At 46.0% G+C, this 25929-nt stretch overlaps 1 long non-coding RNA gene across 1 annotated transcript; it reads right to left on the minus strand.

Annotated features, from left to right (window-relative positions):
- Positions 1 to 400: 400 nt before the first annotated feature.
- Positions 401 to 25500, minus strand: LOC145553768 (uncharacterized). Its single transcript, XR_014089810.1, has 6 exons — positions 25369 to 25500; positions 24716 to 24846; positions 23291 to 23466; positions 22895 to 22961; positions 583 to 661; positions 401 to 511 (listed from the first exon to the last, which is right to left on the minus strand). It is a non-coding gene; the product is annotated as an uncharacterized LOC145553768 (long non-coding RNA).
- Between the last annotated feature and the right edge of the window lie 429 nt (positions 25501 to 25929).

A 25929-nucleotide genomic window follows, 5' to 3' on the forward strand; every position in this document is an offset into this window, starting at 1 on the left:
TGGGACAATTAATCACCCAGCAAAATGTGTTATCGGGACAGGCCTATGTATCCATTTAGCACACATAAGCCCTGACAGTAGGATGGAGAATTAGGACAATACTAATAAAAAATTAAATTACAAGAATAAACTTGGACGAGAATAAAGTCAATCAAGAACAAATTTATAGCATTACGAGAATTAAGAAGTAATATAACACGTTACTCTTGTAATAACACAACAATAAAGTTGTAAAAATACGAGAATAGTCATAACTTAGGACTTTATTGCAACATTTATTATTTTCTTAGCATAAGAAATAATAAAAATGTATTATTTATGCTCATAAATTATAAATATTTATGAAGCTCATAATCTGTCTGTCTGATGTCTTAATGGTTTCATACATAGACATTAATCTTTATGGTTTCATACCTTCGACGCCATGTCGTCCTTCCGGTATCTGGCCACACGGTCCCTGCTCCCCTTTGGCGCTCTGCAGCTCCAACACGCAAAACCTGCTGCCGTTCTCCTGCAGACAAACCTCCATCAGTACGAATCCCAGCGTCAAAACAGAAATGGAGGATAAAACTTTTCCCTCACCTGTCCGAAAACGGAGTACTTCGCCACCTGGAAATCATCGGGGAACGTCGGGAGAGCAGAGACCGACTCCTTGTAGATTCTGGGTAAATTAATGAGTTGAGGGTTAAATGAGTTTTGATTTCTTGCTGCTGAAGTGGAAAGTCACAATAAGTTCACACTTGCTAGTTATATTGCTATAAGTTTATTCTAAGTTTCTGTATATTCCCACCAAAGCTGAAGTTATGTGGGTTACATGTACAAGGTTGGGACTTGATTCCCACAGCTGCATGAGAACCAGACTGTCTCACCCATTTGTTTTGGATCTTTTATCCTGGTATTTATACCAGGTATCTAGATGAAAAGCTGCCTGCGGAGCTTTTCATTCAGATCTGCTTCATTATTGATTGTCCTAAGAGCTCTCAGTATTGTGCACAATTCATAAATAAACCTGATTGAGTGATTTTACCTGAACAGTGCTTGGTAATAATTTTTTTCACAACAATTTTCGAATTGATTTGAATTTGTGTTGTTTCATCGTTAGTGACCAGCAGCCTGATGTTTCTGTTGTTCTCTTGGTTTGTTGTACTTCATGTCAGATGGATTTCAGAATTACATAGTCTCTCTCTGTGGTGGTGAAACTTGTAAGCTCCGATGTTGATGTTGTAAAGTTAAATTATCATGAGCTTTATTATTTGGGTATAAGGCCCGGTCATTAGCCCCGCCCCCGACCGGATGCTGACTTGTTCCGCCACTGAAAGACCATGAGACATTTCTCCCTGTAGTGCCAGACTTGCGTCTTTGATTTGGTTGTATTTTCCCAGAATGTTTTTTGTTTTACTTTTTATACCTCAGAGTGGCCAACTTTCTTTTATTTTTATCTCGATTTGATAAAACAGGGGCTCCTGCACTGGATCTGTGCCCTTTGTTCCCCCACTTTTTTCAGCAGCTTAATCCTGTAACACAGAGGTTCCCAAATTGTGGGGCGCGCTCCTTAGGGGGGGGGCGCGGGAAGCCGTCTGGATGAAAAAAAACTAAAAACATGAATGCTGTGCGCTGGCTTTTTACCTTAGAATGGCCAACTCTGTTATTTCTCTGTCGATTTGATACAGTAGGGGCTTCCGCACTTCCCATATCTGTGTCCTCTGTCACTTTTATCAGCAGCTACAACTGTTAAATCTAGCGGTTCTCAATGTGGGCGGTACTGCCCCCCAGGGGGGGTTCAGAGTGCGGCAGGGGGCGCTGGCGGAAATTTTTACAGAAGGGGGGCGCTGGGATTCCTCTGGGGGGCGTTTGGTCGAAGGTAAACTTTACACCTTATATGCACAACAATACCAGTTTAGACTTTGAGCAACTTGCTAAAACTGTATTGTGTAACATTAAAACATGCTTGGCTGCAACTGTATCGATGGCAGCTCTCCTATTCAGTGTTTGTAGCTTCTTGGCGCAGCTCCATTCCTGCTAGTAGCTTCACCATCAGGTCAGCGTTACACCGGCTGATGACGTTGCTGTGATTCACTTTGTCTGGAGTCTGATTTTAAAATATTTCATGTTTTATTGAGGATTTTTGTACATATGTTTTGGCAGTGCTGTGATCATGTCAAAGCGGCAACTTATATTAAGAAGTGTTTTATTTCCGTCTGGTTGCTGCACGCTTCGAGGGAAGGACAACAGAAAATCGCTCTTATAAACATGTAATTACTAAAATCACGATACCCTCACTTTGTATCCCTCTGAAAAATGAACCCATTTAAATAAAGAAATCCCTCCATGGGTGATACCACGATAGAGAGCGTTCATTTGATAGCGTTAACACGGTGCTGTAAGTGGTCCGGTATGAAACGGGTGTGATAGAACAATGGTACCACAGCACTTTTAAATTTCAATAATCAGGATACCGAAATTGTTTCCGTTGTTTTAAAAGGTTTATGTCAGTCTGCCTTTTTCCCATCGATACACCCTGTACCTTAGGGTGTAAAAAAAACAAAAAACGACGCGCACATTCCGCAAAACTCTGAAACAGAAGCGGGACATAAAACGGAGCGACGAACTAGATGTGAATTATGGCATAAAAACAGAGAATCCGACGCTGAACAGTGAAAAATCAACACATTATGTGAAACACATGACGATTAGGAAGCGCAGCAGGTGATGAGTGAAGATCACTGGTGGTCAATAAACGATAAAGTAAATCTAGCAACAGGAAAGAAACTAAAGTGAACTGTCGAGGAATTTGGTATGGGTATGTGAGATCTGTCCAGGTATACGCAGAAAAATGGAATAAAGGCCTGAGAAATAACAGTATACCGAATAAGGATTAAATGATGATTATAAGTGATAAGTGATTATAAAGTGACAATACACAGGCCAATGAAGAAGTGTCTGTAATGTATGATCAAAACATGTATTCTGTACTTCTGATTAAGTAAATGTTATAATAATGTATACTCTGTACTCCTAATCAGTTGATGTTCTGTACTTATAATCAAGTGAATGATAATGGTTTACATTATGAAAGGCTAAAGATTGTACTTTTGAGTTAACCAACAAATAACATGATTATATAAAGTTAACATGTATTATTAAAAATCATAAGAATACTTCTCACTGAGCAAAAGGCTAGGGACAGAAGGGTGAGTCATCAAATGGGGAAGGAAAGCAAGGGTGCGGCAGAATTGGAAACAGATGGTCTCAACGGAAAAGGGAACTGCCCCGATGAAGCGAGGAGGTAGGGATGAGTCATTGGAAACTTGAGAAAGAGCCCGGTGCTTTCCACCGGCAGCCCTGCCTTGCATGATCTCAAACAATGACATAATGCGATGGGCGGGTTCCATGGAAACACAGTGCATAAATACCGATGTAAGGGACAGAACGAGGGTTCTTCGTTCGCAGCGCAGAAAGGGAGTCAGCAGAGGAAGCTGCCTAAAGATCAGCGGAGGATTACACCGAGGGACCGAGGGAAACTACTCCACGATTTCACGCTGCCTAAAAGGGACGAGTTCCACACGCCAACACCCCTGGTTCCAGATCCGACCGAATCCTCTGCCTCTACCCAACGCTCTCAACCCCGGTGCGGCTGACTTGGAGAAGAGACGGAGGTCCTTCAAAGACAAGGAGTCTACATGTTCAATGGAAAGCGTGAGCCTTCTCTCCGCTTCTCTTCAGTAAAGAGGACTTTGCTCCGGCTGGACAAAGACTCTGACCAAGGACCTCAAAATATTACAGCTGCCGAGACCAATGACCATCGGGTATGAGTTATCCAGCTTCTCCCAAAGCCTCGCTCAGTGAGTTTAGTGAAACAGGTTAGGAATGAGAACAAGGGAAGGAGGTGATTAATCCTAGTTGATTTCATTATATTTTTGCTTCTTTTATAACTCTTGGAAATTAATTTGTTGTTATATGCCCCTGCTAAAGCTTGCTTAATAAACTTGTAATTCTAAAATTCTAATGAGGATTGTGAACAGTGAGTTTAATTGTGTCAGTCTTAATTATTGTTGGTTCTCCTAAATATAGTAAAACAACATACATGATGCTAGAGACAGGGTGGCTTTGTGTTTTCCTCTGGTGAGTGTTAAAATAATGACCTTGGGACTTAACTCTAAGTCACTAAATTTAATCTAGCCGTTAACAAGTGCCGTTATTTTAGGAAAGGAGCTACCGTTAACAGGAGTGGTTGTAGGGGTTATGTCGCTGTGAGGGCTACTCGGCGGATTGCCCCTCAACTGTAAAAGGTCATAACTTCTGGATCGAAGGTAGTCAGAGCTAGACGTGTCCTTTCCGACCCCAGTTTAGACAGATAATTCTCCACAAACTATCGCTAGGGTAAGACCCGAGTTTCTGGGGGTTTTCCGGACCTGTTAGACAGAGAACTGGGCAGTAGTGAGTCCAAAGAGTTGTGAGGAGTGGGCGGGACTTACTATTGGGTAGTAACAGACATGGCGTCCCTGGGTGGGCCCCACCCTAATGAGTAGGAGGGCCTTACTTTGACCAGGTCAGTAAAAACAGACGAGAGGGTCTGAATAGCTCACTTGGGAGACCAACTCTTAGGAAATAGAGTTGGGAGCGACTGATGAGGCTTGTCAGCCGCGACCCTTGCAGTAACTGTACAGCGTGCAGGCGAGGGAAAAGCTTCCACTGAGGATGAACAATTGCATCTGGAAGGGAAGCCAGTAGCCAACCTAGCCTAGACCCATCCCTGCTCTAAGGTACCCTGAGAGGCTTTGGGGGATAGGCGACTCGGAGACAAAGACAACCATGGATGCTGCAACTGAAGCATCAGGGCTCATACCAACATCGGACATGGAGCTGGATACCAGCCCCGACAGGACCGAGAAGGAAGAGGATCTTCGCCGCACCCGAACTATACTACGGCAACTTCCAGTAAGGCTGCTGCTGCTGGGCGACGGGTACGACACCTGGATAATACCAAACCAGCAGATGCTCGGCCAGGCCCATCATACTGGAGACCCAGAGGGATCGCGGGTCCTGATGGAACTGACATTGGAAAGTCGACCGATCTACTACTGCACCCAGCTCAGGGAGATGCACAGACTGGCGATCGCCCCGTGCCCGGTGAACGTCGTCAAAAGGACGGAAGTTAAAGAATGGCTAGAGTGGTTCGCCAACCTCCTGGAAGAGTGGCCTGACGGCCAACTACGGATAATGGACAGCCCGTCTAAGAAGTACGACGGCATAGTAAAGCTGGCGGCGTTAACTGCCGGCGTGGATGGGATCCTGGTGGAGCCAGCGGTCCGGCAAACGTCCCGCTACACCGAGTGCGCGGAGGTCTTGGAGAAAATTGGATTATACAAGGAAAAGAGAAAAGAATACCAAGCACGGGACCTTATGGAATCGGAGGTGGCTGAAGCCCCGTCTCGGCGGGATAGCCGAAACCCGTCGCCCCAGCCGGAACGGCCCCTGATAGATCTAACAGGGGATGATGATAGGGAAGTCCAGGACACACGCCCTGGGCCGTCAGACCAAAAAGACCATAGTGGATCACCGGGCTGGGCTCCGACCAAGGGGCAGTGGGATAAGGCGTTAAAGGAATGGTCTTTCTGGAATGAACCAAAAAATAAGCCCCTGCCTAAGGCCCACAGCACGGAGAGAAAGGCACCAGCTTCTCCGCCGCCGCCATCGGGAAACAGCTCGGACGACGAGGAAAGCGACAAGGACAAGGGAGGGACTTATAGCCCCAAGAAAAAGACTCAGAAATCAAACACCCGGAGGAGGCCTCGAGAACTGCCTCCGCTGCCAGCTGATACAATCAACATCAGAGTACAGTCTGGGCTCAAGGTGTATCAACTCATCGGAGAACCTTGGGAGATTGAAGGCGACGGGTTGATCGTATTCACGGATAAGAAATACAAAGTCCACAACCGAAAGTTCAGGTCGGAACTCAACCTCCAGGCTGGGGACGAGTACAGGAAGGATCTACACCGGCTGAGAACTGCGGACAGTAAAATGACGGATAGGGAAGTAGTCACATTGAATGGCTACAACCTGACCTATGGGGAGATTATCCTGGTCCCTATCGACGCTTACAAGAAGGGAGATAACCTCGAAGATTATCGGAAAAAGATGTGGCACGGCCTGGAGCGAGGCCTCATAACCGCCCACAACCGACGGATGAAAAGGGTTGTAGTGAGCGTGCAAGGACTAAGGTCACCGGATCTGCGGGGAGACACCGCTCAGTCGGTCGCGGAGAGAGGGGTGGTGTCCATAGCTTCAGCTAATGGCCACTTCTTCACTATTCGTGAGGTGGTGGTAATAGTCGACCCCTACCTACACAAACTTCAGACAGAGCAGGGTGTGCGGAAAGCGGCAGAGACGGAGAGACAGTACCGCGCCGAACGCCAACCTACAGAAACCAACGACCGTCCCCAGGGGATCCCGAGGGGTGACCCCCCGGACGATACTCCGGTTGGACCAGCTAAAGTCATCAAGGCGGCGAAAGTAAGACTGAGAGCATATCCAGTCGAACCGGCAGACAGGGCAGCAGAATACATCCGGAAGCTCTCAATTGAACCAGAAGACGAAGGACAACAAAACTATGACATGGACCGGCCAAAGAAGGGGCCGCAGACGAACGCGGAAGACGGAGTTACAAGACCAGCAAAGATTCAGCCGTTGAATGCCCCCGGAAGTACACCCCTGCGACAGGCCCAATACAGCGACCTCAGCGACCCAGAGGAAGAGCAAGGGCCGCAGGAGGACGAGGACCGTGCGGAGGAGGGGGAGGAGAGCGAGCACGAGAGCGCTTTTTCCGACCCGAGACTCCCCATGGCTAACTACAAACCACTCCGAACGGGCCAACATCGAGGAACAAAGAATGAAGTGGAGGTGTATGACATCGAGAGAACCTCCGAAAGACTGGCGAGAGACGTAACCTGGGGCCCGGTTCAAGCCAAAGATGGGAGACGGGCGTATGTACCGGAGGTCGGCCAAACCGACTATCAGGTACCTCCAGAATGGTCCAGCCGCCTGGAAGACCGAGTTATGCTCGGTGTCGAGGCGACCGTGGGAGAGTGGGCCAATATCCTGATGGCGCCCTCCCGTTCCACGCTGGGGGGGTACAATTCCCTGACTTCCAACTTCAGGATGAACTACATCGGAATCATGCACGACGTAATGCTGAGGCGTCTAAAGAAAGCCGCCTTTAAGCATTCCCGAGAGACTCAGCAAAGGCTGGATGAGGTGTCCGCCGACGAGGAGGAACCACCAGAAACCTCAGCAAGGCCATCGCCACGGAGCCCTGTGACTCCTGGGACGGAGCCGACTCCACCGGTTGCCACTGGTGCCGGCCAGGACGCCTATGCTGAGCTCAAGAACCTCAGACTGGTGATCAGAAGAAAGAATGGGAACGAAAGCAATGAGGAATATTTGAAGGATGTCTGGCCAACAGTATTGTCGACCACCACCCATGAGGGAGCTAAGAAGCTGTGGCTGACAAGTGTGACTGCGGACCCGATGGTTGGGTCAGAATCCGCCCAGAGTAACTATGAGCGGTTGGTGCTGGAAGACGCGGATGACGAAGAATCTCAAGTGAAAAGAGCCAGGGGACGGCTCGACAAAGGGAGTCGGTTAGAACCCCTCTGGCACACCCTCAAGCACACCATCCCCCCGGCAAAGTATGTGAAAGTGCTGCGTGATGTGACGAGAGGCCGGAGGGGAGAAATAGTGTTTGTAAAGATGCCAATTAGAGGCACCACAATCGCCCAGATGGATGTGGCCGTGAAAGGATTCGACCTGGAGCAGCAGTATTACGAGGAGAAGAGGAAAAAGGAGGCGAGTCAGACGGTGAAACCGACCAACAAAACCAACGTAAAGCCTCCCTCCAACTTCCAAGGAAGACCACCACCCAACTTCCAAGGAGGACCGTCACCCAGCTACCAGGGCAGGCCACCGCCCAACTTCCAGAACAGAACATTTCAACCAAGACCACAAGGACCGCAAGGGAGGCCAAGCAGCCAGCCAGCACCCCCACGCCAGCCGAGAGGAGGCCCCTACCTCTCGGAGGAGGAGTACAGAAAATTAAGCCCTGAGCAGAAAACGGCTCTCCGCGTTGCCCGTGAAAATGGGACCGGAGGGCCGCCACAGTAATGACGTCCAGGTCGCGGGTCACGCTAGAGAATGCCTACTGGGAGGGGGACGAGATCTACGCGAGAGTGGAAGGAGTACCCTACCTAGTGGACACCGGAGCAGAGGTGTCGATGACCCGCAAAGACCTAAAAACAACAGGACACCTAAAAGTTCAATTCGCCAACGGAAAAATAGAGAAAATGCCTTATGGAACCTGGAAAGGAGTGGTATGGATCAAAGGTCCATACAACCTCCTCACCGTCAGAGACTTGGAAGAAATAAGTAAGAAAAAGTGTAATCATCGTGCTCTCGAACGAAGGTTGACAAGTCTAAAAGCCAGACTGGTGAAAGTCGGCCCGACACAGACAGGACCAGAAGCGCAAGGCTGGTACAGACCAGTGGATATACCAGCAGTGACAGAGCAGAAAATCGAAGAGAGCGATTTCTCCCCGGCTGGGAGAGAGGAGTTGCTTAAGATCATCGCCTCGGCGGAGGTAGCCAGATTCAAGAACGATTGCGGAGATTTGGGCCAGAGGTTCGTGCACCAGATTGAAGGTGGGGTGCACCCCCCTGTGCGGCAATACCCCCTGAATCCAGGAGCAGTCGAAGAAATGGACAAAATAGTGAAGGAGCTGAGTTCCCTGGGAATCATCAGAGAGGAACTCAACCCAATCACAAACAGCCCCATTCAGGCGGTAAAGAAACCCGAATCGGCAGGAGGGGGTTGGAGGCCAGTGATCAACTTTAAGGCTCTGAATCGGAGGACAGTGGCGAACAGAGCCAGCCTGATCAACCCACAAGGCACCCTGAAGACACTACGGGTCAAGAAATTCAAGTCCTGCATCGATCTGGCTAATGGATTTTTCTCTCTCCGCCTCGCGAGACAGTCCCAGGGTAAGACAGCATTTACCCACAAAGGCAAGAGCTATGTTTGGCAGAGATTACCCCAAGGCTATAAAAATTCACCGAACGTTTTTCAGTCAGCCGTGATGGAAGTACTGGGAGACGTGGGGGCAACTGTATACATAGATGATGTATTTATTGCCGATGACACCGAAGAAGAACACTTGGTGAGGTTACGGACTGTGACCGAGAACCTCACCAAGGCAGGCCTAAAACTGAACCTCAAGAAGTGCCAGTTCGGACAATTCCAAGTGAATTACTTGGGGTTCCAAGTCACGTCGGACTTGGGACTCTCGGATGGGTACAGGGACAAGTTAATGGGCATTCAGCCCCCACAGTCAGAGAACGATCTGCAGAAGATATTGGGACTATGTAACTATGTCAGGGACCACGTACCCAACTACCAGAAGTATGCCAGACCATTGTACAACTGCCTGAGGAAAAAGGAGGAGGATGAAGACGCAGGGCAGAAGCAATGGGTTTGGACGGCAGCAAACCAACAAGATCTGGAGGAATTAAGAAAAGCAATCCAAGCTGCCGTGAGACTGGAACCGAGGAGTTTGTCAGCACGAATGGTGGCAGAAATCAGCTGTGAAAACGACGACGCTATGATCAAAGTGAGTAACGAGAACGGAGGCCTGGTTACTCTGTGGAGCTATACCCTGACTTCTGTTGAGAAAAAGTACCCCCAAGAAGAGAAAGAACTAGCGGTACTGGCTCGATACTGGAGTGTGCTAAAAGACCTGGCGCAAGGGCAGCCGATCAAAGTCATCACGCAAAGTCAAGTTCACAAGTACTTACGCAAAGGCACCGTCGAAAGTACTAAAGCAACGAACACACGATGGGGAAGATGGGAAGACATCTTGCTGGACCCAGAGCTTGAAATCGGGCCAGCACAGCCCCCGAACAAAAGACGACCACAAGAGGCACCAGAGACATCGGAACAGCCAGAATGGACACTCTACACTGATGGATCGAAGAAAGGGTCGGACCAAGTGGCCTACTGGGGGTTCATCCTGAAACAAGACGGTACGGAGAGGTACAGACAGAAAGGGAAAGCCCCCGGCAGCGCCCAAGTCGGAGAAGTCACAGCAGTGTTGGAAGGATTACTGGAGTTGGCCAAAAGAAAAATCAAGAGCGCCAGGTTAGTGACGGACAGTTACTACTGTGCACAGGCCCTGAGAGAGGACCTAGCCATTTGGGAAGAAAATGGTTTTGAAACAGCAAAGGGCAAGCCGGTGGCCCATAGAGACTTATGGAAAAAGATTGCTGAACTAAAGATGCAACTGGAGCTCCAAGTGGAGCACCAACGAGCCCACACGCATGAGGGAGCTCATTGGCGTGGAAATGATGAAGTGGACTGTTATGTCCAACAGAGAAAAATTGTCTTTGTCGGAGCCGAGAAGTGGGACACTACTCCCAGAGGACGGGAGGTCCCAGAAGAGTACGTGGATGAGGTCGTGCGGAGCGTGCATGAAGCCCTTGGACATGCAGGCGTACGGCCTACCCGTAAGGAGCTGGATGAGCATGAGCTTTGGATCCCAGTGAAACAAGTCCAACGCGTGCTACGGGGCTGTGAAGTATGTGGACAATACAACGCAGGTCGCCGAGGGCAGCGGTTGGAAGGATTGACCATCAAGAGCACGATTCCCTGGGGCTCAGTCTGCATGGATGTAGCAGGCCCCCTGGGAATAACGGGAAGAAAAGGTGAGAAGTACCTTTTAGTGCTGGTGGACTCAATGTCGGGATTTGTAACTGTAAAAGCAGCCAGGAAGGCTAATGGCAACAGTGTTGTCGGCATGCTGGAGCAAGTGTGCAGCGTCCTGGGAATCCCAAAGGAGCTACGTACGGACAATGGGACTCATTTCCGTAACGCGCAGGTTGACCAATGGTGCCAGAAGTTTGGCGTGATAAGAGTTTATTCACCCCCTTACACCCCTCAAGCCAACGGGGTGGTAGAACGGACCATTGGATTAGTCAAAGGCTGGATAGCTAAGAATGCTAACGACAGCAGCTGGAGCACCGTGGCTGTGGAAATAGGGCGGGCCCTGAATGACAGGAACAGAGTCGACAGGCCCGCCCCATCCATGGAACTCAACCAACGACCGTTTGCCACGAAGGAAACGGGGCGGGGCTCCGGCGATAAAAAGGAGAAGCTGACGCCCAAAGTGCCATTCAGAGTGGGACAGCGGGTGTGGATCAAGGCAAGAGAACAACCTGTGAACGCAGCAGTGAAACCTAAGTTTGAAACAACAGACACCGTCAAGCAAGTACTGGACAGGAATACAGTATTGCTGGAGAAACGGGGGATCCAAGGAGTTGAGCAGCTCAAGCCAGTTCCTGACTAGAGAGAAATAGAAGCCGGTGAAATGGCCAGTACATCATGTATCGTTCCACCCTATCTCGGACTGGCCACCGTGAAAGGGGTGGTTGTAATTAGGAGAACAACTTCAGGGATCTGGGCAGGACGAGCCCTGAAGAAATTGGATTGGGCCAAAAATGGAGTCCTGTCAAGCGAACCTGAAATGCTGAAGTGGAGTAACACCAAAGACCGTTGCCCGGTATGCCTAACAGTCCTCCAGCTCCCCCTCACTTGGGAAGGACCAGGCCGCGAGAAACCCTGGCGGCAGGAGTCGACGGCGGACGGGCTGCGAAGTCTCCCCGTCTCCCCGGTTTCGGTTATAAGTATTACTTTTTGTGGAAATTGCCGACTAGGATACCTGCCACGGACCCTGGTAATAAATCAATGGGGATGGCGAGAGGAAGAACCAAAAAGATGCCTCTGCCAGTGGGATGGAGAAAAACTGATCTACTGTGCAACCTGCGAGGAGCAAATTCGCAAGGACGAGGTGACGGCAGCGGGACAGGCTGATGGCTGGCAGGTGAGAAGATATTACAGTTCCCTAAGATTCTTCCAACCATGCGTGGGGGCACAACCGACTTATGGGAGCCCCATACCCTCAGTATATTGGCCTCCGGGACCTTCAGCTCCCCCTAACACCCCAGAGGGACCCTCGGTCAGAGAGGACTGGATCTGGAGAAAGGCGGAAGGGCCGCATGACTTTCTTTGGGAATCTGTCCACGCTGCATGGCCCTATGATCCTGCACGAGTAAGCCTGTCCTTTCCACCAGTGAATACCTCGTACTCCCCAGTCATCTTCCGAGTACTGCGGCCTCAGGTGGGCCCCAGTTCTGTAGAAGAGTTAAGTTGGCTCCCGGACGACACCTTAGCACAAGCGGTGAACGGAGGCTGGACGGGCCCCTGGGAACTGACTACCTGGGCGCATTTGATTTTGGAAACCATCAATGACTGCACCATCCCAATAGTGGATCTGCCGGACGTACCAAGAGAGGGTGAGATACGCACGTCGGATCTGTACTATTGCACCACTGAGCTGGATGGGTGGGGCAGCAACGCAGCAAGACCCAAGGAGAAGTCGGCCCTGTTCCGTGTAACAGCAGAATGCAACTTTCGTGACGGAGTCCTGCAGGTCCCAGGAGGCGTGGCCCATAGAGTGAAGACGCCCTCTGATCCTGACACCACCCGCTCGGTTCAACTGTCAGTGCAGATGCTCACAATCCCGTATAAAGGAGTCTATTCGGTAGGAGCAACAATAACCGTGGTTTCAGAAGACCAAGTCTACCCCACTGTGTCCTGTACTGAGCCGGAGAAGCCAAGAAGAAGACTCGGAGGCGGCGCTTGGCGGTCGCTCTCCTCCACTTTTGCACGAAGGAAGAAAAATTAAAAACTGATGGATACACCGGCAGAAGGGGGTCAGGTCGTCAAGTCTACAAATCAACGAAAGGATAAATATCAAAATGGGAAGAAGTATTTTATAAGCAAATTATTTAAAGTAGGAACAGAAGTCTGGTCCGGACTCTCAGACAAAGGACCCTTTTTGAAACTCCCAAATAGTTCAATCTTGTTGGATACCCCTCGAGAGGACTTTACCGAGTCCTACCCGCTTTCGGAGGCTTATTTCCTTAACCACCTCGTCTATGTTCGACCCACAAATCTACAAGAGGTGAAGGTAGTACGGGGGAGTGAGGAGGCGACGCCACGGCCGTGGCATGACTCATACTTCTTCCTCCCTGCGGAATTCCCGATTTGGAAAGGAAAGATGTCTCCAGAGGCCATTTATCACACAGGGAGTACGCCAACCTACCAACAACGACTCCCGTGGATCTTTAATACAGTGAACCTGCCATTGGGGGGAAAAGAAATACAAGTGCGATGGGGACCCCATTATCTGGAACCACTGCAAGGCCTGTACTGCGAGATATCAGTGAATGGCGTGATCATCTGGACTACGTCACCAGGTATGGCCAGAACTGTGGTGAAAATGGAAGCGGACCCAGAAGATTTCATTTTCAATAATACCAGACTCCCACTAAAATTGGAACTAGACCGAGTTTATCCCAACCCGCCACACCTGAAGATTTATACTCCACCACCGTGGGGATACCGCACACGACTGACATTACGTGGGCAATCGTTGTGTACGTATGTTACACTGCCAGTCCCGCTAGGCTACAAGCATGAGGCCTGGCAGGATCAGGCACTAAGAGAAGGCACGATCCAAGGCCCATTTCCTCGGCCAGATAGTTGGAGAGTATTTCTGTGGAGGTGGGTGTGGAGGGGGTTGGAACCTCAGTTGCCCTACCCCTCTCCAGTATATACCTCGCTACTACAAGGACGAGCCACCAGACGTGCAGCTACAACCGCGGGACGTCGGCGACGCCCTAGAGCCTTAGCAAAGATCGGCACCACACATGGTACGACAGATCCCCGACTACCACTGACCTACGCCTTAAAGAACCCAAAATGGAAGATACCCGCTTAAGACGAGTGGGGACAAGAGCGAGTTTACTGGATGACTTTACGGATTCGGATACCACCACAGACGACGAACCAGACACCCCTGAACGACCCTTGCTACGGAAAACGACTACGGGAAAGAACATACCACTTTGTATTAAAGCTTTGCTTACGCTTTTGGCGCTACTAGTTACTGCCACTATTCTGATCGCCATCCTATATTTCATAGGAGTTGGACCATGGCACCTTACGCATACAAAAGTTACCTATGGTCGCTCCAAGTACTTTACCTTCAATTGTTGGAATACCAGTACCACCTCTATATTTGTGCCGTGGGATAACGAGTCTTCTGTTCATAACCAAAGTCAATTATTCAAGAAAGAGAATGGAAAGAAATATGTGGAAAGCAGAGCTTACAATCTAAATGACTCCATGATCGATGACCTCCTAAATCGCACCTGGGAGATCTACAGCTATAGCCTCCTCAAAGAGGGAGTAATTTGCTGGGTAAGGATCATGCATCAGAAAGAGCGACAGACGGCCCGATGCAACTGGATCCATCCAGACCACGGCATGCCAGAATGGCATTGCAACAAAGCCTGCCGACCCCTAGCGCTGGCACCGTCCCAAGGATACTGGGACACCGAGGTGATCTATTCGGCCCCACATAGGTCCTCAGGCTGCAGGACTTGGCTCCCACGTAAGGAGTTTTGGGGAGATTATCACCTGAATTGTGATGAAGATGAAATTGACACCGAGACCCTGTATCAGAACCGAACTGCCAGTAACAGCACTCGGATACGACCAACGGGGCAACCAGAACAGTACGTCTGGGAAAACATCACAGCCTTTTTGATAAGACAAGGATCCAGACGGTTCATGTATCAAGCCGACCAGCAAGAATGTTATAAGAATAAATTTGGTATCCTAAACGCATGCCTGTGGAACAAATTTGTTAGTTGCGCTGGACAAAACCACGTAGTTTTGGCTCTGAAGGGAGATTGGTCCTTCTCGTGGACCCGAGCTAGAACCGTGCAAACAGAAATAGAACCTTGGTTGAATGACTCATTTCCCTGGACTGGTATAGCACAAGATCAAGTGTTCTTCATAGGAGACTTCCCGGAGGGGGCAGTTCGCTCCCCTGCCGGGCTGAAAGGACCACACTTTGCCGACATGCGCACACAACCGCTTCCAACTCCAGATGACCTCCTAAATGCCCCTAAGGACCAGTTTACACAAATTGATGAGTGTGTAGCCCGACGCATTTTTGATAGCCTTAACGACACAGAATGGGTGAAGACGATGTCCTCCCCGCGATGTGACCTTTGGCAAACCAGCAACACCTTCCACGCTGCATGGAAATATCACTGCCCGAGTCCTGATACCTTCAAAACAGCGAAACTCGTCCTCCGTGCCTGGTACGAGGACTACCATCGTGCCTGGGATTGGGAGTGGTGGGGACTCCAACAGGAAGAACTGCAGGCTTGGGTTCTGCCTTGCCTCAACGCGTCCCACAATTATTGGATTAAATACCAATACATCGCCACTGTCTACTCCAAAGATCGGATGATTTGGCCGGGTATTTTTTGGAGACCCGACAACTACGTCCTCCCAAGGCCCTGGCGCATGACTTGCAATGAAAACAAGACCCAATGTACCATTGGGCTGGCAAGAAAACCATGTCAGACAATCCCAGGTTGGGAAGATTACTGCAAGGATCATTATGCGGATGAATATGACACCCATGCATCCGAGGTGGTTTGGCGAAAGATTAAGGGAAAATGGCGAAGAGCGATTGTGAAGGCCAAAACCTGCACTGACGCAATTTTGGGATACCAGCTTCAACAGCGCAAAAAGATTGTAGATCTACCTGTCCCTGCCATCCCCGACACTCTCATAGCCATCGCAGAGGGCCATGCATTCCGGAAAAGTCTATGCGACGGAGAAGTGGACCCGGGTTTTGACTGGGTAGGCCCTAACCTTCTTTATTCTAATCTCACCTGCAACAGTTCCAAGGAAGTGTGGCAGAAATGTGGAACGGGTGAGCAACAGCATGCTTGCTACTGGTACGAAACTTTGGGCTCTACCCTGACTGCTACCGTCATGGATGTAGTTGAGGAGGTTGGAAATGTGGTTGGTGGAGGCCTCAGTATTATCGAACATTGGTTGCTAAATGCTCTGAGCATGCTATGGCCATATTTGCTGGGCTTCCTGGGCGGAGCCATTGCCCTAATCCTGGGAGTGGTTGTCGTGAAGGAGTGGCTAAAAATGCTTTGCAATCGCGAGAGGAAGGACTACCGGCCCCTCCCCCCAGAGGAGGAGCCTGTTTCAGCATAAAAGCAGGCTGCCGGGAGCCAGCGAGCCATTCGCCGATCTTCACCACTGCAATCAAGACTGGACCTGAACTAAGGGACAAGAAAGGACGACATGGAATCTAATTCTTCAACCAACTTCTCTCTTCCCTCTACACTTTTTGCACCCATCCAAGTGAGTACCACCGAGCAGCTCGGATTCATCCTGGCCTGGGTTGTCTATTGCCACACCGGGTCCTGGTCCACCGGACAGCTCCTGAGGGTGCTTGTCTCGGTTCAAGGGCTCATCAAGATCATCCTACGCCCAATCTTTTTGGGTCGATGGGATCTCGCACCTTCCCTCTTCGCCTGTTACCTCATGGGTAGGACCCGCATCAACTGGCGACGAGGCGCGGTGGCATGCCTTTGGCTTTCCATCGACACCGCGGCCTTCCTGATGGAATTGATCCTCGGGGGAACTCACGCTACCCGAGCGGCACCACTCAAGATTCTGGCCGCTATCGTCGAGGGCATTTTGGCCGTATCCATCCTCATTTACCTAGCCTACCAAGCCCTATCCATCAAAGGCAAGGGTAGGCTCCGCTGGCTTCGTAAGTGGGCTGCCCTAACCCTCTGGGCAACAGGATGGGGAGTTTTTGTGCTTTTGTATTGGTTAGGGAAGTCGTCCCCACTGCCCATTGCTGTATGGCTCATGACCCATGGGGCCATATTTCACGACCCGACCCCGATGTCTACTCCCGGGTCCCCGGAATATGAAGATCCTCCCCCTATCATTAATTCCCCTTGGCTCGCAGCTCAATCCGGCACAAGAGTATAGAACCAGCCTTGATCCCTGCTCCTGCTTATGCGCATTTTAGCTTCTTTTTATCGAATTATATATGTTGATTAATCAATAACCACTAATCATGAAAGTTACCTGAGTTGCTGTTTCTCCTAGGCTCCAACTTGCTGTGTGGGATGCGGAGCGTCCGTAGAATCCTTGGGATTCATGTGGGTAGCATCGTCTACCCGATGGTGTAACGCTTGCGTGCACCTTGATAACGTTACGGCGATCCTCTGCCTCAATGAGCAACGGGAACTGCCGTACGTCTCGGCCTCTGCATCTCGATCCCTGGAACAAGTGCATAAAGTCGTGTGGACCTCTGCGTTGAACCAAGACGACGATACTCTCCGCACATCGTACTTGGGGAACGACCGGATATTACCCATAGTCCAGAAGCTATGGGAGAACCAGATCACTCGTCAATGCCTACCCACTCTGCACCTTTTGGATGGCCGAGTGTTGGCGGTGGGTGACCCCCGTCCACCTGTTTGTCCAGCGTCACCTGACATGTACATCGACGTCGGGTGCCAAACCAGCATTGCAACCCACGTACAGAGTACTCAAACTGAGTCCCTCAGTTCATCTCAGCAAGCATGCCAGACCGACGATATACCTGTCCCATCACCCCAGTACCAAAGTAGCAACGTCAGCACCTCTGTCGCCTGCATCTGCCAGGCACAGTCTCCTTCGTTTGCTATTGACTTCGAGAACCTGCTGAAGGAACTCGAGGAAAGTTGCAGTTTTCCAGCGGCCCCGCCACAGGATTTGGCGACCGAAGTGCTTTCTCCAACCTCACCACCTCAGTTGGAGCGCCAAGACCCGTTTGGGCCGTCTGAGTCTACTGTAGACGTGGGACTAGAGGCTGAGATCTGGTCTTCTCCACCTTCCCACCTAACGGAATACGAGATCGTGGACACTTGGACGCCTTCATCTTCTCCTGCGACCTGCTACGAGAGAGACATTTTGACTCTCCATGGTGGTGATGAATTGGACTTTTGGTAGTCGGAATTTAGATTTTCTGCGAAGCCCCGTCCGATCTCACGGAGGGGGTGTCGAGGAATTTGGTATGGGTATGTGAGATCTGTCCAGGTATACGCAGAAAAATGGAATAAAGGCCTGAGAAATAACAGTATACCGAATAAGGATTAAATGATGATTATAAGTGATAAGTGATTATAAAGTGACAATACACAGGCCAATGAAGAAGTGTCTGTAATGTATGATCAAAACATGTATTCTGTACTTCTGATTAAGTAAATGTTATAATAATGTATACTCTGTACTCCTAATCAGTTGATGTTCTGTACTTATAATCAAGTGAATGATAATGGTTTACATTATGAAAGGCTAAAGATTGTACTTTTGAGTTAACCAACAAATAACATGATTATATAAAGTTAACATGTATTATTAAAAATCATAAGAATACTCTCACTGAGCAAAAGGCTAGGGACAGAAGGGTGAGTCATCAAATGGGGAAGGAAAGCAAGGGTGCGGCAGAATTGGAAACAGATGGTCTCAACGGAAAAGGGAACTGCCCCGATGAAGCGAGGAGGTAGGGATGAGTCATTGGAAACTTGAGAAAGAGCCCGGTGCTTTCCACCGGCAGCCCTGCCTTGCATGATCTCAAACAATGACATAATGCGATGGGCGGGTTCCATGGAAACACAGTGCATAAATACCGATGTAAGGGACAGAACGAGGGTTCTTCGTTCGCAGCGCAGAAAGGGAGTCAGCAGAGGAAGCTGCCTAAAGATCAGCGGAGGATTACACCGAGGGACCGAGGGAAACTACTCCACGATTTCACGCTGCCTAAAAGGGACGAGTTCCACACGCCAACACCCCTGGTTCCAGATCCGACCGAATCCTCTGCCTCTACCCAACGCTCTCAACCCCGGTGCGGCTGACTTGGAGAAGAGACGGAGGTCCTTCAAAGACAAGGAGTCTACATGTTCAATGGAAAGCGTGAGCCTTCTCTCCGCTTCTCTTCAGTAAAGAGGACTTTGCTCCGGCTGGACAAAGACTCTGACCAAGGACCTCAAAATATTACAGCTGCCGAGACCAATGACCATCGGGTATGAGTTATCCAGCTTCTCCCAAAGCCTCGCTCAGTGAGTTTAGTGAAACAGGTTAGGAATGAGAACAAGGGAAGGAGGTGATTAATCCTAGTTGATTTCATTATATTTTTGCTTCTTTTATAACTCTTGGAAATTAATTTGTTGTTATATGCCCCTGCTAAAGCTTGCTTAATAAACTTGTAATTCTAAAATTCTAATGAGGATTGTGAACAGTGAGTTTAATTGTGTCAGTCTTAATTATTGTTGGTTCTCCTAAATATAGTAAAACAACATACATGATGCTAGAGACAGGGTGGCTTTGTGTTTTCCTCTGGTGAGTGTTAAAATAATGACCTTGGGACTTAACTCTAAGTCACTAAATTTAATCTAGCCGTTAACAAGTGCCGTTATTTTAGGAAAGGAGCTACCGTTAACAGGAGTGGTTGTAGGGGTTATGTCGCTGTGAGGGCTACTCGGCGGATTGCCCCTCAACTGTAAAAGGTCATAACTTCTGGATCGAAGGTAGTCAGAGCTAGACGTGTCCTTTCCGACCCCAGTTTAGACAGATAATTCTCCACAAACTATCGCTAGGGTAAGACCCGAGTTTCTGGGGGTTTTCCGGACCTGTTAGACAGAGAACTGGGCAGTAGTGAGTCCAAAGAGTTGTGAGGAGTGGGCGGGACTTACTATTGGGTAGTAACAGACAGAACATAGCAATAAACCAAGAGAGGATAATATTAATCAAAGGAAACTAAATGGAACGAAGAACAAAATGCAAGAATAAACTAAGAAACTAAAGTAAATACAGAGGAATAAACTGGTATGGCAAGACCTTTCGAGCAATAATTAATACAGAGGACTGTATGGCAAGAATAAACAGACACTATTTCCAGATAAAAGGTAAAATAATATTGTTGAAGTGCCATGGGTTTGTTGAGACCATATCTAGTACTGAGAGTAAATATATCTTACAGACCATAACAGTAAATAACTGATCACTTATTTATGTTTTAATTAGATTTGATATACTTATTTCTTCAATATTATTTTTCATGTCAGTGTTAACGTCATGAGGCTGATGACTCCATGACACTTTCAATTTGACTCATTAGGATTTGATTAAGAACCAGATTTGTTCTTTGTAATTTGTGTCCAGTAAAACTATTATCAATAGACAGGTCTATATAAATATATTATCCATGTTTCGGTATCATATTTCTATGGTATTAAAAGGACCTGGAACTTTTGTTTTCCCACTGAAAGCTCTGGTTTGCACAATAAATGCCATGTGGGTGAAATTTTATGGATGATACTCTGATATCCCATTCTCCTGAAGGCAGCACAGAGCTGCACCACCAGAAACCAACAAACACTGAAGAGAAGAAGAGCTATGATTAATGTAGTTACAGTTCTATCTATGTTTTAATGTTGCAGAGCTCAGTCGTTTGCAAATAGTTAAAAGTTTAAATTGGAATTGTTGTACATCTTTTATCTGGTCATTTTGTGTAATATTTAACAACTAGAAAATGGCAAATTGGCTGCTGTTAGGCCTACCAATTTTAACTTGAATGTTCATTGCATTTCTTGTAGACGCCTGTGAAAATAATTTCTATTCCCATGGCTTTTTTATTCTCTGGGAAATTATCTTGATAATAAATACAGAAACAAGCATAAAAATCAAAACATCTACAATAGTGATAGTAATACTAATAATAAAATAATAGTCAGTGCAAAGTAGCCTACAAATTCTTTGGTGGGGGGCGGTGAGGGACCTGGATAAAGGCTAGGGGGGCGCTGGGCCGAAAAAGGTTGAGAAACACTGGTTTAATCCGTTGTTAACATGATATAGTTTGGAAACCACTGGGGGAGCCAGGAGAAAAAGTTTGGGAACCACTGCTTTAACATTTCAAAACATGTTTTTCTGAGGCACTTTTAAACACACATGACTGTGAAAAACTCGCACAAATTTTACTCTTTCTGCAGAACAGCACACGTGTTTATTAGAATTATGGCAACAATCCAGCAAAGGATAAAAACCTTTGAAATGGAAAAACTGTTTTTTCCAGCTGAGTAATCCTGTTAGATGCGCACAAAAAGCTGTTGACTGTTGTAATGACAAAATAGAAAGTTTGGCCTAATTACTGGGGAAAACGGAAGGTGATGACAAAGGCTTCGGGGAGATGTTTTTCTTCTTTAGTGAAATTCCTTTCAACAGGGTTTCGGTCCAGGCTTACGGGTGTTTCTTTGAAAGAAGCCTGAGGAAAAGACTCCCTGAGATGAGGGAGCTGGATGGGAAGTGCTGTGTATGTGACTGACTGAAGAAGATATTAAAGATAATTGTATGTGTTCACTTCCTCTTCTTCCTTCTCTACCTCTCTCTCTAGCTTGATCCCTGAGAATAAATGATTTTGCTATTACTCTGTTTTCCTAAATAAAATGTGCATTTCTCTGATTGGCTCAGTGTTTCACTATTATCGAAAGAATATTTTATTCCACTGTGTAATAGTTTGTGTTTTTTGAAATTGTATATGGCAACTGGTTTATGGGATTTTTAATATTACTGTTGTGTTTTTATATGGATTATGGAAAACTTCCTTACAATTTGTTCTTATTTATTGTTATGTCTCAGTTTTTCGTTTGACAGAGGGCTGGCAAGAAACATGCTTTTGATTATTTGTATGTCTAGCATATATGACGAATTGATAATAAAATATATCTTGACTAATGTTGCCTAATTTATGGCTAGTTAGTGTACCAGTACACCCCGCTAAGCTTGCTAAAAAGAATAACTAATAATTTTTTTTATCTGTGTTCAGAGGTGAGTAGTTCTAATTACATTTGTAGGAGTAGTTTTGCATTTTACATTTATGTATATTGTATGTATATTTTGAACTATTACTACTACTACTTGAGTAGACTGATTTTGCATTTAAAGAAATAGACTTCAGAGATGAGAAACAGATTTTTAAAATTCTGCTAACGTTTATGTGAGTCTGAGCATAATTACTAATTTTCTTCATGTTTTTTGTATTAATGAACAACATAATTATTTTATACAAAAGGTTACATAAAAGGTATGCATTTAAAATAAATTAAAAGCCTGTTTACTGAGCTAAATTAATCTGAAGTTGGGTCTGCTCACACTGAATCTGTGTCCTCTATCTCCTGCACTTTTTTCAATTAATATGATGCTTTAATCCGTTATTAATGTGTTGTAACTTGTTTCACTAACGCTACCTCTAAACACAACATGAGCGTGAGAAGCTTTTACACCTGGGGCAACAACAGAGACCTTCTGTTTCTGCAGAACTGCTCCTCTGTGTTCGTTATATCCATGGCAGCAAGCCAGCAAAAAGTAAAAATCTTTGGGCAATAATTTCTAAAGAATCTCAGAAATTTCAGTGTCAGCTACATGATGACTAGTCAACACATGCCAGTACAATAATGACCTCAGTTGGAATGAGCCAATCAGACACCAGGCTCTAATCCCACCCTGTGAGTTACAAAAAAATGTGTTTTTAAATTATAAAATAATTATGGCTACTTTTAAAAGTGAATCAAAACAATTGAGGTACATATTATTAATTATATATTTAATAAATGATTTCTGTATTTATTTCCAGTTTTAAGAAATTAATGTCAAATTAAATTTATTACTTAGCACTCTCCAAAAAATCCCCTTTATTCCTGGAAATCTTTCTGAGAAAGTCATTATTGTAGCTTTAGCCTAAATCTCACATTTGAAAGTCAGATACAAAAACTTCAACTTATTTCAAAGTAAAACCATCGTGATGTGAGGTAGTGTCAGGAGTGAAGGTGATGATGATGATGATGGTCCCACCTGAACTTGTGATTGTTTTTTTCTGCAGCTGGTCCCTTTGATAAAGTCGGACCTTTTGGAAGCTCAGCTGCAACATTAGACACAGAAACATATCATTATTCCAAGACTTCACTACAATTAATAGTTTTTTCCAATAAAGATAGTCTAATAAAAACACTACGGTGACCCTCGGGTCCAAAACATAACATCTTTTTCTTACACTAAATGTTCTGTCTAACACTAAGGCTGTAAAAATATCATGAAACTAAATCCCTGTCACACCATAAACCTTCAGCAATGACTGTATTTTATATCTAATTCTTATAGTTTGAGTTTTTCCTGCTCTCTTTTTGGATTTATATTTGCAGTATTTGGTTAGACCTTTATGTGTTAGCCGATCTCTCTTCTGTGACTTACAGTGAGAAAGACCTGGAGATGATGAAGTGTCCATCTTCCACTCTTCCACTGACAGAAGAACAACGCTCACGTTTGTACAGATAGCCCAAGCCGACCACCGATGTCTGGTTCTTCTGGATGCTGTGCAGCCTGTTGGAGCTCAGGATGGACAAGTTGGAGGTCACCACCAGAGAGCACTGTGGGAAATGTAGGCAAATATATGACACTGTATTTCCATATCTGGATTATTAATTCAATTTGGTAGATTATGAAGTCCCCACTAAGTCTTGTATGTCATAAATGCATAACAGTTTGTCTCAGCATGCCAAGTTGCAGAGTTCGTATTAAATGATAAAATCTGTTAAAATGTACATTTTCCTCCATATGTTTGCAAAAAACTATGAAAAAAAGTCAAGTTAAGTGTAAAGATCTTAGTTACTCAATGTAAAGCTGAAAGATACTAAGCTGATAACTATTAGAAGTAAAACTAACATATACTAAGGGTAAAGTTAGTTCAATCTGGAAAGACTCTGACAGAGAAAAAGGGAACAATTAAAAAATTTAATGACAGGAATGAATAACAGTTCTTTGGCGCTCGGACCCCAGCAGCTAATTTAAGCTGAGATTTGATGTGAACTCGATGAACATCCCAATAACTGATTAGGGATGCCCCCCACCCGGGGCCCGACACTGGTGGAGGTGGTCAGGAGAGTGTGCTATCCTGGAGCTGAAGGATGTGGGTGGAGAAGGGGTGGTGGTGGGTTGAACGCAGCTGGGAAGCGGCTGACGGCTTGGGTGTGGATCCTTTTATGCAGAGCCTGATTGCTGATTGAACGCGCCGGGTGAGGACCAGCGCTGAGGTCAGAGATGAGCATGACGTCGATGGGTGAACGGAGGGGGCGGAGTCGTCCAGTTTGAACTTTCGCTAACTCCATTATCTACGAAATGTAAATCTAATAATTGCTAAATATAACAATAACTCATACCAAGAATAAAGCTAAAACCCATCAATCAAAATATTGCCACCCTAAAAAGCTATAATTTACCATATTTAAACATAATAGCTAATTTTTTTTAACATTGCTAATGAACATTTACAGCACTGGCAATAGGTAGTTAACTGAAGTCTGAAAAGCAGCTAGCTTAAGTTGCTTAAATATCTGATAGCTTTAGTGGCTTATAGCTTGAGTTTGTTATCTTGACTTTAAATGGCTTTAAAAACCATAAAGGTTTTGAAAGACTAAAAGCTTTAAAAGCTCCAAAAGCCTTAAAAGCTTTTAGAGCTTAAAAGTCAAGACAGTCAGACTTAAAGTTGATGTTCTTTAATTAATTCAGAATAAAAGACCTATAACATGTGCTATAAATGTTGTATTATCTGGTTCATTAACAGTTAAAGACTGTTATTAAAAGTTTACCAAACGTTCAGGTAAAAATGCATCAGCTCACCTGTTTGTTGATTGTGGAAGAAATGTTGCTTCCGTTCTTTGTTGCCACTGATTTGAGCTTCTTCTTCTGTGTGAAAGGCAGGTTTTTGAGCTCCAGGAGCACAGAGCAGCTGTCAAACACGCCCATTCTGCCTTGAGACGAAAAAACCTTAAGTTACGCAACTGATATTAACTGAAGATCCAAAAGAAGGTCCAAAAGGAATGCTCCATGTTTGCTGTATTAAAAGAAAGGTATGTTGTGTTAGGCTTGATTTAAGAAATTTATTTTCAGTAATAAGAACACACTTTCTTTCAAAGCATTCAACTTATCAACTTAATTTGGATGCAGAAAAGTAATTTTTTTTCAGTAAAACTCTGGATAAACATGGTTCTACTTACTGTAAATCATTGGTTGAAAAAATGACAAAAATCTACCTCTATAGAGCTAAACTAAATATTTAGCATGTATACAAACATCTGATAAAATCGAATATTTTCAAAACTAAAATCTGATTAATTTTTCCAGTTGAAAACAAACACAGATGTGAAGCTGCAACGCCAACCTCAACCTCTCCTGCAAAACACCTGCATCTGTGAACAACTGTGAGAAATCACCCCAAAAAAACAAATTTTCTTGGTTATTTTTGCTCTATTTCCTTGGGGTGAATTATTTACCTGATTTAACACTAGAGCCGAGAAACCCGCCCTTCTGGAGAAATTCGTGCTTCAGCTATTTGGACCAGAGTCAAGTGACACAACTGGCAACATTCCGTTGGAGAGACTTTCAATGTCCTGACAGAAAAAAGATCTTAAAAGAAAATCTAAAGTTTCATTGAATAAATAATTTGAGAAACAGGCAAAAGTAATTATAAATAAATATAACTTGTGGCCAACCATACCAACAGAAAGCAGAAAATAAATATAAACATATTATTTTTTGCAAAAACCATTTAATTTATTTTCATTTTTACTTACTCAACAATAATCTAAAATAAACTATAAATAAATATAATAGGACAAGCAAAGCAGAACTGTCAGAAAGTTTGTAAACAGCATAACTTGATCCACATATTTTAGTTTTGTGACCCACAAAACATTTTTATATGAAAAATTCCAGTACATTTTCAAACAAAAAACACTCTAAGATAATAATTTATTTTTGAAGTTAAAGGAAAGTATGCTCAAACTGCTTTCCAGTAAATGAATAATAAATTCATGAATTTATGATTGCTTTTG

Source organism: Poecilia reticulata, chromosome 2 (assembly GCF_904066995.2).
Source record: "Poecilia reticulata chromosome 2, P_reticulata-male-v2, whole genome shotgun sequence".
Lineage (NCBI taxonomy): Eukaryota > Metazoa > Chordata > Actinopteri > Cyprinodontiformes > Poeciliidae > Poecilia > Poecilia reticulata.